General features: G+C 45.1%; 1 long non-coding RNA gene across 1 annotated transcript; it reads left to right on the top strand.

The window, feature by feature from the left end:
* The first annotated feature begins 11,780 nt into the window (after nt 1-11,780).
* Nucleotides 11,781-13,496, top strand: LOC146754237 (uncharacterized). The gene is made up of 2 exons (XR_014939045.1): nt 11,781-11,865; nt 13,201-13,496. It is a non-coding gene; the product is annotated as an uncharacterized LOC146754237 (long non-coding RNA).
* The last annotated feature ends 1,403 nt before the right edge of the window (nt 13,497-14,899 follow it).

Below are 14,899 nucleotides of genomic sequence, written 5' to 3'. Positions count from 1 at the left end.
CTGGAGAATACATCTGCGAGGCTGCTGGCCAGAAGATGACCTTCAAGTTGGAATCAACTGGTGAGCATTCGCTTTGGGAGCACTAAGCAGTTTTGGTGGGATGTGGTTGGGGTGGAATGGGTGGTTTCATTGACATGAGAGAACAGGCAGTGATGCTGTGAAACCAGATGGATGATGCTCAGCCTGGCCATGTGCCTCAGAGCTCTTTGCTCAAGGAAGCCAAGTGTAGTTGTGGGTTTGCTCTCAAGAGCACAGTTTGGTAGGGATGAGTTGGCAGTTGGACTAGATGAGCTTAGTGGTCTTTTCCAGCCTTAGTGACTCTGTGGTTCTCTGCTTCAGGGAAGACCTGCTCTCTGACTTACACACGTGTCCAAGTCAAGGATGCAGCAGAAATCAAATCTGTAGCAGAAAAGGCAGAATCTCGTGCCCATCTTACAGTTAAAGATAATTATGCTTCTGATGACGATTTTGCTTAAATTATCTTATATTATAAACCAGCTACCATCCTTTGATTTAATGTCTAAGAAGTTAAACACCACCAGGACCTTTCACAGAAATAAAAACTCCTACCTACCTACCTTTCTGCCCACAAAGTATCCACCTTGTCTTTTGGGATTTACTTTTGCTAAGTAAAACAGATTATTTTCTTAGGAGGTTGATTTTCTACCTCTAGACTTGAGATTTGTGTTTGAACGTTGAGGGATAAAAAACATAGGTTGACTTTTTCTTCATTTTTTCTGTCTGTTGTAAAAGAGCACAGGGTTCTTTTTTTAATATATACAATGTTAGGGTATATATATGATGTTAAGTGCGATAAAGAAAAGGGAGACATTTGAGTTAGCACACTACTCAAGAGTTCAGTCCCCAGCTTTGCCACTGTTACAATTATAAGGGCAAGAACATTCTGGAAAATGAATTTCTCTTAAGTAGAGTCATTACGTTTGAGCTACAGAGACCTTTACTAGGAGAAAACTTGTTCAGAGCTAAGTTGCTGTATTTAACCAAAGTAATTATCAATGTCCGTGTTTCATTGAACCTCTTTTCCATTTTGTAATGTGAGGAGTTTGATATCGGGATGGGAAGGTCATGGTTTGATTTGGATGTTGGAGTAAGAATCAAAAGATCTGGGCTCTCTTCAGGTTGTCAGTCTTATTGTCTGACTTCTTAACAACATTCCTTTCTTTCTATTATTTTTTAATGATGTTTTAAGGCATTTTGAGCTGATAGGTGTAGTGTTCATGTGCAGTAATGCTGACATGAGTAAGTAGGGTGATAATGTAAGGGTTTTTTACATTCCTTCTAAATCTCTGCTTTCTCTTGTTCCATCTTTCTTAAAGAGCAATCCATTAATCTAGTAAAGGAGCTGTGTGATGAGGATGTGACTGAGCCTGAAGAAGCCAAATTTGAATGCGAGGTATCCATTCCTTCTGTGAAACCTCGCAGGTGGTATCTACGTGGGAAGTCTTACAGGCTGGCGGAAACTTGATTATGCAGCAAGAAGGCACCATCCACCGGCTGACCATACTGAAAACCACCACTGATATGACAGGCACCATTCAGTTCTCAATTGGCAGATCCAAATCCACAGCCAATCTGCTTGTTAGAGGTAACATATCCTGGCTTGGTTTACATCATGAAGATGAAGAATTAATTAATGTCCAGTCTTCCTTCACTGGGGTCTTTGAAATATTGTGTGTGTGTCTGGAGGTTCTGCTCCATTTCCAGTTCAAAGTCATTGGACACTAAATGAGACCGCTGCGTCTTAGTAAAAGATCTGTATGAATAGTTGTGATGTGCTTACTATTCAGATCTAAAGAGCTGTGGTTTTGTCTTTGGCTATACCAAAGAAGTCAAATCAGGTGAAATTAATTGTATTTCTGAAGTAGACAAGTTTAAGTTTGGTAGCACCTAAATTTGATGCAGTTTGTCATTGATTTCATCTGAAAGAAACTTCCAGGCTTTTTATCTCCTGTTGTCCCCAGTGTAAGAGTCTCCATTCACATCCTAAAGTACTTATTATATTTTCAAGTCACTCTTATTTGAATAAAAGCCTCAACTGGGAGCAATTTAATAAGCACAGAGCAAGAGCTGGAGCTTGCATTTGGTAGATACTATACAGTATTACTTTATAGAAATGTAATCAATGGCCTTCCCTATAGACAATCATTTGTTTTATCTTTAGAGTTGTTCAAAGAACCATTGTGAACATGAAATTAATTGGAATGGAATAGATGCAAGAGACTTTCCTCTTCTTCCAATTGTCCTCATCCTTTCTTCTCTTCCACCCCTGCTTTTCAGATTACCATATACAAATCACCAGGAAGTTGGAGGACAAGACAGCTTTGGAATGTCATTCTGTCATCCTGTCCTGTGACTTCAGGCCTTCTCCAAAGGTTGTTAAATGGTTCAAGGGCCACATACCCATCGAGCCCTCTGAGAAGTACAAGTTCAAGAGGGATAAGCATTCAGCAGAGCTCCAGATTCTGAAGCTGAAGCCCAATGATGCTGGTGTGTACAAGTGCAAGGCGGGAATTGCAGAGACTGAGGCCACGCTGACAGCTGAAGGTATGAGCAGGGAGGGTGGCCTCTTCCATGTCCTATTTCACCTCAGATTTCTCTTCTTGAGGTTGATTTCTGCCGTTCTCTCCTGCTAACTTTGCAAATGTATAAACTTCACTGAGAAGATTACACAAAGATTATCTAGTCCAGCCATTCTACCACATCCCAGTATGCTTTATAGTAACAGTGGTAACAGTTCACCTTGTTTCCCTACAGCCCACGATGTAGAAGTAAGGAAGCACCTGCAGGATGTGGAAATTGAAGAAGAGAGCTCTGCTGTCTTCTCCTGCGAGCTGTCCCATGATGACGAGGATGTGGAATGGTTTCTGAATGGCAACCTCCTTTACACCAACAATTACAATGACATCAAGAACGTTGGCAACTGCTGCACACTGACAGTGAAGCAGGTTAAGCCTGAGGATGCTGGCCCAGTGACAGTGAAGTCAGACAAGGTGTCAGAAAGCGCGCGCCTGAAGGTGAGAGGTGGGTCTGATCACAGCCCTCCTGGATGTAAGAGATGCTAAGGAGCTCCAGTTCATTCTATTGTGCAGCAGTCCTGCTTCTAAAGCTCACCTCTCTGGGGTGACAAGTCATCAGGGGCTTTCTTCCAGTGGAAGGTTCCATTGCAGCAGATATCAACGAAGGAGGATGGTTTTGGTGTCCTGCCAAAGCATTCCATTGCTTTTTATCATCATTTTACTTAACACAAGGAGAGTTACAGGAGCAAATTTTTTTACTGCTTCAGTGCCATGCAGTGTCAATGCTGTTGTCTCCAAGGATTTATGACTGCAGGGAGAGATCATTCAGTGTGTGTTTTGCCTCTGGAATGACTAATGACCAGGCTGTGAGCAACCCGATCTAGCTGTGAATGTCCCTGTTTATTGCAGGGGAGCTGGGCTAGATGGCCTTTAAGGGTCTCTTCCAATTCTAAGGATACTGTGATTCTAATCTGCTCTCCCCAGTAATTAAGCTCTTTTACTCTACGCGCTCAGAGTTTGAAGGATTTCCTCTTTCTCCTTTCTTTTGCATTTGGTGGATCTTTTTTCCCCAGTGTAAACCTCTGATGTGTGAAATAGAAGATAGATAAAAGGAGTCAATAAAGAGGAAAATCAAATTTTTTTGTACAACAAATTCCTATCTAGAACATGTGCATCTGAGAGCATCATCTGAGGCTCCCAGTGTGATCAGTGGAGAGAAGGAAGAGGCAGTTTTCAGACATGGTTCATCATCCTCAATGGGGTAGATTTAAGAGAGAATTAATGGTGCCTGGAATTCTATTGTCTGTACTTTACAGATTACTGCTGGCTGTAGGATGGCCTCTGTTGCAAGTGCCTCTCTAACTTATCTCCAGCATGTAGATGCGTGTATTTTGAGAGAGGCATCCTACCCTAAGTGTATGTTACTCAAAAAGCAATGTTTTCTTTCAGAAAAACCTACTGAGGTAACAAAACAGCTGGAGGATAAGACAGCAGCAGCAGGGCAGGACATCAGCCTGAGCCGTGAGCTGTCGAAACCAGATGTGAACATCAGGTGGTACAAGGATGGCAAAGCAATCAGAAAAAGCCAGAAGTACGACTTGCAGCAGGAGGGAACTGGGGCCATTCTGATCATCCATGACTCTACCGCCAAGGACAGCGGGGAGTACACCTGTGAGACAGAGGACTCTGAAACAAAAGCTAGGGTCACTGTGCAAGGTGAGTTGAAAAGCACACTGGGGAAGGCATGTAGAGAAGTCGAGGTAAATATCTGCAGCCTGTGGGTGATGTTTTTCTCTTCTGTTTCCTTGAGCGGGATCAATTCTTAGTTTTCAGAAAATATGGTGGATTAAAATATTTTAGTTAAAATAATCTCTAAACTGAATGATAAATGGCATGAGAAAGCAAAGCTGAGAACTAAGCTCCAGAAGAGAAAACAAAGTCAAGTATGGCATATTTAGAGACAGGTGAAGAACCCTTGAGCGCACTGAGGAGTACTAGCATACTCTGGAATGTCTCTTGGGCTCCCTACAGCACACATACTTGCTCTGGGGCATGTCTGGATGTCTGTAGAGCTAATTGCAGGGCCCTGAGAAACCTCTGGGGCACATTAGGGGGCACTGGCTTCCATGTGAGTGTTCCCAGGTTCCCAGAAGTCAACAGGGAAGCCTTTGGAGACCCCTTGGGAAGACTCAGTGGGGCCCTAGAGTGATGTAGCAGCTTGTGTTGGTTGCATCTGCTTGGCAGGGAAGCGAGTTCCCTGGTGGGAGCTGACTGACTGGGAGGTGATTCCCTTGGTTTAATTAATTTAATTACCTGGATTATAATTAAATAACACTGTTCAGCGTTCAATCAAGATTATATTTTTCCAAAGTACTGCAGTCGTGCATCTGTAGCAGCTTTCCTAAAATATATCGAGTTTATTCAAAATTCCAGTGATGCTCCTAAAGCACTTGAAGTGCATTGGAGGTGGCGAGTGACAAAACAGCTCTGAGAGAATCATCATCAAATCAGAACATTGGAACGGTAACTAATAGCAGAGATTCTGATAAGAATATTTAAATTTTCAAATTACCTTTTTCTAAAGTTGTATTTCACCAAGTTTCATCAATATGCACACTGAAGAGCTGACTTGCTATGTTTCTTTTTATAAAAAATCATGTGTTACAATTGAGAAAAGAAGGTATAGCATGTAACATCCTCCAAGTAAAGTGCAAAAAACATTTCTTCACAGTTCCAATTAATGTCTTATGTTTTGTTCAGACTCACTAAATGATGTATTTCAGGGTACATCACATGGGAATATAAGAAGACTATTCAGAACAGGAGCTGCAGAGCAAGATGAACAGCATGTGAAGGTAAGGCCGGGAACCAAGGACACAGCTTTTGTGTCACTCAGCCACCTGTGGCAGAGGTCAGGATTTCAGCAGGGATTTCTGCAGACGTTCCTTGAACACCCCCAGGGTGGGTGACTCCACCACCTCCCTGGGCAGTCCATTCCAGTGCCTGGCCACCCTTTCTGAGAAGTAATATTTCCTAATGTCCAGCCTGAACCTCTCCTGCCGCAGCTTGAAAACATTCCCTCTAGTTCTATCAGTAATGACACGAGAGAAGAGGCCGACCCCCAGCTCACTGCAACCTCCCTTCAGGAAGTTATAGAGAGCAATGAGGTTTCCCCTGAGCCACCTCTTCTCCAGGCTGGACATTCCCATCTCCTGCAGCCTCTCCTCATATGGCCCCATTGTGCTCCAGACCCCTCACCAGCTTTGTTGCCCTTCTTTGAACACGTTCCAATGCCTCAGTTTCTTTTTCTCAGTGAGGGGCCACAAACTGGACAGAGAATTAGAGTTGTGGCCTCACCAGTGCTGAGTACAGGGGGACAGTCACCTCTCTGCTCCTGCTGGCGTCACTGTTTCTGATGCAAAATGTATGTAAGTGTCACATGTGTGACATCCTTCTTGATGGAGTTCTGTGACTGGAGTTCAATGGATTTGAGAGCTGACTTGAAGCCTGTGGGCATCACCCAGGAGTTGGGGTGAGAGGATGAGGCGTAGGAACAGGAACCTCTTTGGTCGTTATTAACTCCCAACTTTTTGGTCAGGAATCTCTGTGTGTTTCTTTATCATGTAAAGAACAGAGTCATTGTGCAGCTTGTGAATGAATTGATTCACGCCTTCTGATTGGTGCTGTTCTCTACAGGGAGCTGCAATGGAAATGGACACTTGTGGTCCACTGTCCAGCCCCCTCCCGTGTTGGATTTTCTGGGCTTTGAGACACGTCTTCCAGATGCACTTTGTGTTATTTCTGATGTGTTGACCTGTTGAGCTCCAGCCCCAAAGGAGGATTCAAGTACTACCATTGGGACTGTAGTATTTCTTGCTAAACAGAATTCGTGTGCACCCTTGTCTTTCGTCTGCACAAAGGATCTTGTAATCATCTCTGTCTGTGTTTCTTTTAGACCCAGAGATGGATCAGAGAGGAACACAGACTTGGGTGAATCTTCATTCAGCAGGGACACGTCATGCTCATCTGAGGTGTCTGACTGACAGCAAGAGCAGAGAGGTAAGTTTCATAGGGTCGCGTGCCCATTTTATTTTTTTTTTCATTCATGATGCATAGAGGCGTTCCCCAGACAAAGTGAGCATTTCTCAACTGGACTTTCTAGAAATGAGCTAGGCAGTGAAAATGGGTTTGAAGCATTCCTAAGAGCCCCGCAAGAGAATGCTGAGAGTTAATCTGGCACCCTCCTTTGGAAACGTCCGTTGTCTGTCAGCTCTTCAGCTGTGCCCTAACACCTCCCATTGCGCTGCCACACCAGGATAGAATTCCAAGCCCACACTGAGTCCTGGAATGTTGTGGTGCCGTGTTGGAATCAGATGTGACCACGTGGTCTTGGCTCCCCGCCTTGTGGGGGGTCATGGTGGACCAGGCTGTTGGCCGTTGGTGATGTCATAAGCGTCTGGAATGAGGGGAGGAGCGGTGCGTTCTGTGTTCCTTTGTGGGTGAGCTAGTGGTCGGAGTGGTTGGTTGTCTTGTTGTTCTTGTGCCTTTTGTGCCGTTAGTTAGTTTTGTTAGTTAGTTAGTTTTGTTAGTTAGTTAGTGTTGTTAGTTAGCGTTGTTAGTTAGTTACTGTTGTTAGTTAGTTACTGTTGTTAGTTAGTGCCGTTAGTTAGTTAGTTCCGTTAGTTAGTTAGTGCCGTTAGTTAGTTAGTGCCTTTAGTTAGTGGCTTTAGTTAGTATCTTTAGTGCTTTTTCTTCTCACTGTCGTGTGCAGCAGCTTGTAGGTAAGCTGAGCTGACGTGGGATGGATGGGTGGGCAGTGAGGTGTTGAGAACTGCTGGCTGTTTGAGCTCACAGCACCGTATTGCTTACTCTTGACCATCAGACGTAATTTTCCCCGGTACACACGTTCCAAAGGGGGTATCAGTAAAGTTGGCACCTGTCCCGTGCTTCTTCCATTGTCTTTGCTCAGTAGTGGAAGCATTGTAAAGTTGCTGGGCGGACAGGCATCACGTAGCCTGAGACTCAGCATGTCTTGCAGCAAGTGGGTGGGACAGTTGTGCTGTGTGTGTTATTCCATGACTGTCTTAGCCCTGCTCACTGACCTGCTCTTTCTCTCTCCTCTCCTCACCCTCCGCCCACTGCCTCGGTGCAGCTTTTGCTCTCATTTCATCCGAGCAAAGCGACAAGGAACTGCTGCAGATAGCTTGAGGTGATCTCACTGCCAGGTACGTGCCATGTTTTGTCCCCCCGCATGGTTTTGCCGCAGGGTATGCGCGGGTAGCTCTGAAGAAGTCTGTCCATACTGTGCTGTGTGAATAGAGAAAACAGAAGTGTGTTTCTGCTCTGTTCCAGCTGTTCACACTTGCTGTGATGGGTGCTGCGTGCAGTGGGATCAGCCATGAGCCTGAGTTGGCGGCGACGGAGGTACAGTATGAAGCTCTGGCCAGCCTTTTTTCCCTGTGTTGAGCCATTAGAAGGAGCTGCAGGTGTACTCTCCTGCAGGAAAGAATGGGCCAAAAAGGGCCTGGCCACTTGTCTGTGCCAGTGCCATTGCTGATTAGTCTGGGTAGAGAGAGATGCATCTTTGCATGGCCTGGCAATGCACGCCAGAAAGGGAAATAACTGTGATGAGACGTGCAGCTCCTTCTGAAGTGCTCCTGATAAGGACGGAGCGCATTTGCTGCAGCTTTCTTTGCAGATGTGCTCCTCACCTTGAAATCCTCCTGGTTTGTCCTCATCTCCTGACCACGGCCTGTGCTCTGTTTTGCAGGCTGATAACATGCGGGAGCCGCAGCTGGTGCGTGCTATGTCATCTTTAAACGTACCAGCGATTGCGGCAGCCCATGTTATTAGGAGCCACGTCGCCCAGGGGCCGGATGAGCTCTCTCTGGAGGGTAAGCAGTTCCAGGCGTTCCTTGTTGTTGTGCACAGAATTAGTATAGAGTGTGAACGCCTCGGGAATACTCTCATATTTTGTGTCGTAGAAGAAGGCTTTTGTTTTAGCTGTGCTGAAGCTGGGATTGATGTTTCAATCTTTTGCAGGTTGGAGACATCGTGTGCATTGTTGATATGCCACCAAAGGAGATGAGCCCCTTTTGGAGAGGCAAGCGTGGCTTTGAGGTAGGCACACATTTTTGACTAGAGAGCACAGCTTCAGTAGAGTCGGGAATCTCCGGTTGGAGCTGCTCTGCCTGCACAGGATGGCTTCTGGATGCAAACAGTTGCCCTGTGTCGGTGTCAGAGGACCTTCCCTTTGGCTCTGGGCTTGGGCTAATGCCCACCTGTCTTTTTGTTCTTATTACAGGTTGGTTTTTTCCCTGGTGAGTGCGTGGAACTCATCAGGGGAAAACTGCCCGAGTCCATCCTACATTCATTGCCAAAGCCAGCTGCGTATTTTACATTTGACAATGCGGGTTAGTAAAATGGGGTCTGAACGTGGCTTTCAGGGGGTTCATTAATGCCCGAGTTGAGCAAGCTTAGAAAGAGAACTGCATTAAGCTCCTTGGGCACCTCCAGGGATGGGGAAAATCCGTTCTTGCGTGTCTTTGTTGGGAACATGCTTTCTGTTGTTACGTGTTCTGTTGAATGTGTTGCACTCGGCCTCGTCCAACCGAGCCAGGGCTGAAATGAACTTGTTTTTTTGTTTTGTTGCGCAGAGCCAAAGAAACGGGGCAAGTTCATCTCCTGCCTTCGTTCCCTGTTGAAGGCCTGCCCCAGGAGAGCGAAGCAGCCTGAGCCTCCAACATTCTCGGGATCCATGTCCCTGCTTGACATCGTTGAGAGGTATTTAGCCAACAGGACTTGAGGGCTGAGCTGTAGGAATGGAAGCATCCTCTGCTGTTTGAAACAGAGCGCTTTTCTAAGCTGTGTTTCAGCAGAAACCAGGCATTGCCAGGAACAGGCAACTATTGGCAAGGGTTCGGTGCAGCTCTTCCCTCACCCTGCACCACGACTGACAGCATGCTCTGTTTTCTCTCCAGACTGAGTTCTCCCAGTAAGAGGGCAGAGTCAGCAGCTTGCAGTTGGTGTTCCTGCTTCTGCCTGGGCAAACCATCCCCTGTGGCCAAACGCCAACTGCAGAGCAGTGCCAGGGAGCCCTCTGAAGCTGAAGTCTTGGTCCTGGCAGGTAAGCATGCAAATCCAGCTTTCAAAACACTGCTTGTCAGCAACACAGGTAGAATTCATGCTTTCAGTGGGCTTGTACATCCTTCTGGCATTCAAGCCTGTGCCTGACATCTTCAGTTGACCCCTGTCTTTCCCAAATGAGTCTCTTGTCAACACAAGAGCTGGACCTGCACGAGGATCACTTTCAAGGCAGTGACACTGTTGCTAGAAGCCTATTTGCTTCTGCCCACCATCACTGCATAGCCAAATGTCAAGAACCTGTTTCATGATTCATCTTGTGAAACTTTGACACTAACTGCTGTGCGTCTACTCCTTCCTAGGTGACCCGAGCCCTTGTATATCTCCAAGACGCCAGGCATGTTACGATGCAGCATCCTGTGATTCCATCAATGAAGAACTGTTACTAAGCACAGGATGCTGCAGTTCAGATGAAAGCCTTCCGTATAACATCAGTTATAAAGAGAAGAATGCCATCATCGTTGAAGCTCTCGTTCATCCCATACCTGTTGAAGCTGCTGACCTGAGCCTGCCAGACTCCTCAGGCACCAGCCTGAACCGAGTGCCTTTCGAGGACAGCCCAGCCCAAGCACAGCACGAGTGCCCCGACAGCAGCACAACCATGCAGGCTCAGGTCAGCATTACAGAGGAGAAGCCAAACATCTTGGAGGGGGAGGTAGAATCAGGCCAAGAGTCCCAGGCTCCGGGCAACAGCACGACTTCTGAGAAACTCTCGTCAGACAACAGAGAATGAGTCCCATCTTTCCTCCAGACCTCACACCCCCTCCTTTTTCCTATTGAATAAAGGCACGCTCGTGCTCAATCAACGCCTTGACTGAATTCTGAGTTTTCATTCGCAGAGATTGGGATGAGTACAAGAAACATCAAGACAGCTCAGCTTGCAACGCTCTGGCTGTGGGGTGCGTGCAGGGACACTGTAACCATACAGGGAAAGGCTTCCACTGCTTCCTCAAGCTGTAGTCCAGCCCTGCTACTGCTCTGTGGCACAAAGCCCTGAGGGATGTTCCATATTGTTAACCTAAGTGAAGCCAGCTTCATGCACTGTGTTTTGTTGTTGCTGGGTGAGAGGGGGATGCACGTTGGTGAGAAGATGAGCATTGCTGGATCTGCCACGAGTGTCCCTTCTGCCTCTAAGAATATGTCCTAAGTAGGATGTGAACACTGCTGGCACTTCCTCATTGCACGTGCTTGGAGGATCTTCAGTTCTTGCACATTCAGGATGTCTGTCAGTGACTACGAGGAAATTCTCAAGTACTAGGAATTCCATGAAACAGTTGGAACGGGTAAGTGTCATCTTTGTAGAGAAACAGCACGCCTAACAGTCTGTCTCACCACTCTAGAATTAATCTGAGAATAGATTAACAGCTCTTGTCAGTTCTCTAAGTCAGGTTTCATTTGTATAAATTTGAAATTCGTTTTTTAAACCAGTTGGAAATTGTAATATTATATTAGAGAAGAATTCACACTCAACTTTAAGCATCTGTGTTTTGATTTGTAGGTGGTTTTGCAAACGTAAATCTTATGCGGCATCTTCTTACTGGTGAAAAAGTTGCAGTAAAAATCATGGAGAAAGTTACTGTAGGGGTAAGCCAAAAGGCATTTAAATATGAGAATATCTTCTGTTGGAGTTGTGGAGTTCTCAAGAACACGGGGGCAGGTGGGATGGTACATACGAATGCAGCCTACTGGTCCCATTGCCTTTTGAAAGATGCTGTAGAGCTGGAAAAAGTTTAACAGAGCACCACAAATCTTGTTGCTGGTTGTTCAGAGGGCAGTATTCTCTGGCTTTAAAATGGAGGAAGTTATTACATCATTACATTACATTACATTATTGTTACATTATTACAGCAACTTTACCAAAATGCCAATGAAAATGCTGAATGTTTTACTTTTCATTTTTCACAGCTCTGTTTCAGAATTTCTATGGGAGTGATGTCAGTCATTGCTGAGTTGATGTTGAATTGTGTACTGTCCCATATGTGCTTGTTCTGTTCCACAGCAGTCAGATGTGGTACCTGGTATGTCACAGTAGTTAGCGATTTCATCGCTTGCTTTTATGGTCTCTTAAGGATGACTTGCCTCATGCTAAAACAGAAATTGATGCCATGAAGAACTGAAGTCATCAACATGTTTGCCCATTGGATCACGTAAGAGAGACATCAAAGAAATATTTATAGTCATAGAGGTAAGAAATAGTTTCTGCTTTCTGTGCTGTCTTTCTTACTTATCTTTCTCTGATACTCTCTAAATGCATTTTCAGATAACCTTATCTTACAGGGAAGCTGTTTGATTGCATTGTTTCTAAGGACCGCCTTTTGGAAGAGGAAGCTCCAGTCTTTTTTTGACAGACTGTTTCAGCAATTGCTTCTGTTCACAGTCAGGGTTATGCCCAGAGACCTCAAACCAGTGAGCCTGAACTGCAGTCAGTCTTCCATAAATAATAATGAATGTGTTTTGATTTTTCTGTTGGCAGAGAGAGTTACAGTACTCCACTCCATTCCAGTGGATTGCAGGAGAGAACTGAAGGGGGGAGAAGTAACACAAAGTAGAACTCATGGGTTGAGATAGAATTATGTACTGAGATAGAGAAAAGGATAATAGTTATGATGAATGCAAAAGCAATTGCTCACCACCTACCAATCAGTGTCCAGTTAGCCTCCTAGTAGTGGAAGAGATTTACATGAAGTTATACCCCCTTCAAAACTCCTTCCACAATATGTCATATAGTATGGAATATCCTTTGGCCAGTTTAAGTCAGCTGTCCTAGTTCTGTTCCTTCTCACTTCCTTGGGCTCTCAGCTGAGATTGACTGTGGCTCTGTACAACGCTGCCTGGCAGCAACTGTAAGCATCACTGCGCTATCTCCATTGTTTCTCTAGAATGAAAACGTAGTATTATATCAGACACTGAAGAAGATAATTCAGTCCCAGCTGAAACTCAGACAATAACTTGTGCTTAGGACTCTTTCCCTACAGGAAATGTTAGATATTTATTGCTATGTGGTACTGTGTTCTGTAGCTGAGCTGGATTTTGTTATCCTTGAAGAAGTATCTTCCTCTGAAAGGGGAGTAAAACATGATGCTCCTAATGAGCGGAGCAGAGACACAGATCTGATCTGAGTGTTGGTTTCACATTTTTGTGATGCTCTTTGCTGCAGTTTGTATCTCGAGAGAAGCCCTTGTGGTGTCAGTCTGTTGTGTAACCTGCTCTAGTTTTGTGCCTCAAGGAAGAGTGATCCTTTAAACAAATGGTGGCTGTACAGAGGGTATGGGGTGAGATGCATTCCTCTGGCCCCATCCAATGGATTTTCTGTCACTGAAGTCTTGAAGCACAGGTTAGGTACTGGAAGGCTTGAATATTTCCTCACCAATAGGTTAGAGCTTGGCATTTTTTAAGCTGCTGGTATCACTCAGTAAAGCAAATCATTACAGCACGAGCATTTTCCTAGGCATCTTATGAAATCCCTCTATCTAAGGAACCTTTCCCCTCTGAAAAATGAATCATTGTCTGTATGTTTTAGAAGCAACTGGCTTCCAGCTGAGAAGCTGATGGATTTATGGGCTTGGACAGGAACTGGGTGTGGAGGTGACTTGTAGAGATTTGTGCCTGAACCTGCTGCTCTGGGAATCGTGAGACCAAGTTTCTCAAGAGCTTTTCCCACTCTCATCATCACTTTCTGCGAGGGATGAGGCTGCATGTTCTCTCTGGGTAATATGTTCAGTGCTTGGAAAGCTATTTCCTTCTATCTAGTCTGCTGTTTAGGTGTATGACTGTTTCCTGTCACAATCCCATCGTGACCTGCTGGCCAGAGCCTCAGTCAATCTGCATACGCACCCCCTCTCCCCACCCCGTAGGCATTGAGAAGCTGCCATGAGGTTCCTCTGCACCCTGAACAAACATCTTTCTCCCCAGCTTCTGTTCTCTGAGTGGGAGCTTCAGCCCCCTGCACAGGCTGGATGTCATCCACAGAGTTTGTTTCAGGTTGTTATCCTTCCTGGCCAAAAACCAGATACAGTATTGTAGATGTGGTCCAGTGAGTGTTGAAGCAGGAATGACTTGTCCTGGTCTGGTTGTGCTGCTTTTTAATGCAGCTGATGATCTTGTTGTACTTCTTTTCTGTCAGAGCACACTGCTGGCTTGCATTCAGCCTGTGGTCTCTCACCACTTGTCCTCCTAGTCCCCAGGTCCTTTCCAACAGATACAAGCTAGTATTTCCCACCTGGGATATTGGAAGATGGGAACTTGCCAGCAGTCAGTGAAGATCTCTGAGACAGCGAGAGCGAGCGAGCTTTGAGTAGACTGGGAACCACTGTCCACAGCAGGAAATAAGAGAAGAGAAAAGATGTTTCCTTGGGCATTTGGGTGGAAATCATTCCTGACTGCTTTCTCATCCACCGGGAAAATCTGCTGATTGACAATTTGAAGCTGATAGACTTTGGACTCTGTGCAAAGCCAAAGGTAAGAGTATCTGTTAAATCAAATACAATGTGCCCCCAAGTAATGCATGTTTGACCACCGTATGCAACAGGGGCTTGTCCAAACAAACTCCTTAAAATCAAGCTGTTTCTGTGGCTGACATGTCATTGCATCTTGTTTGGATTGGACTGAACTGTATGAGAGTGGTTAACATATTGCTCAGAAGCACAGGTAGATAATTTTCTCTAGCTAGACTCCCTGTTTTCATAGTCTAAGCTGTAGATAATCTTGTAGGTATATCACCTGTCTTATGCAAGGGTCTGTAATAGGAGCATGGGGTTGGTGTGCCTAAGGAACCCTCTAAGGAACTGCATGTAGGATGAGATTGTGGATAGAATAAAATGACTTTTGCAGGTGACGTACAAATCCTGTGATTGCATATGCTTGAACTGAATTGTTTCTTGATCTTCAAACTGATTTCCAGAATCCTTTATTAACATGTAAGATGGGTGCTGGTAAGAAAGAATGGGAAGACTGCCTTACTGATTCCAAGAGAATTACTTGTCCTCAAATGATTTTTCCTGGCCAAAGTTAGAGCCTCTCACAGGTAATCGAGACCAACAGGCTGTTGTTGCACAATCAACAGGCACAATCTAGATGATCAGCTGAGGAAAATAAAGCATCATGCCAAGGGTACTAGATAAGTGAGCAGCTTGAGATCTGCACATTTATGTGATGCTCATGGTCTTAGACAATATTTGTTTAGTGAGGTCACATTGAATGAAAACAAAATCTAAGATTAA

This window comes from Coturnix japonica, chromosome W (genome assembly GCF_054131305.1).
Source record: "Coturnix japonica strain WE chromosome W, WE-NBRP24, whole genome shotgun sequence".
Lineage (NCBI taxonomy): Eukaryota > Metazoa > Chordata > Aves > Galliformes > Phasianidae > Coturnix > Coturnix japonica.
Note: the sequence above shows the minus strand (reverse complement) of the source record. Positions and strands in the feature narration are given on the sequence as shown.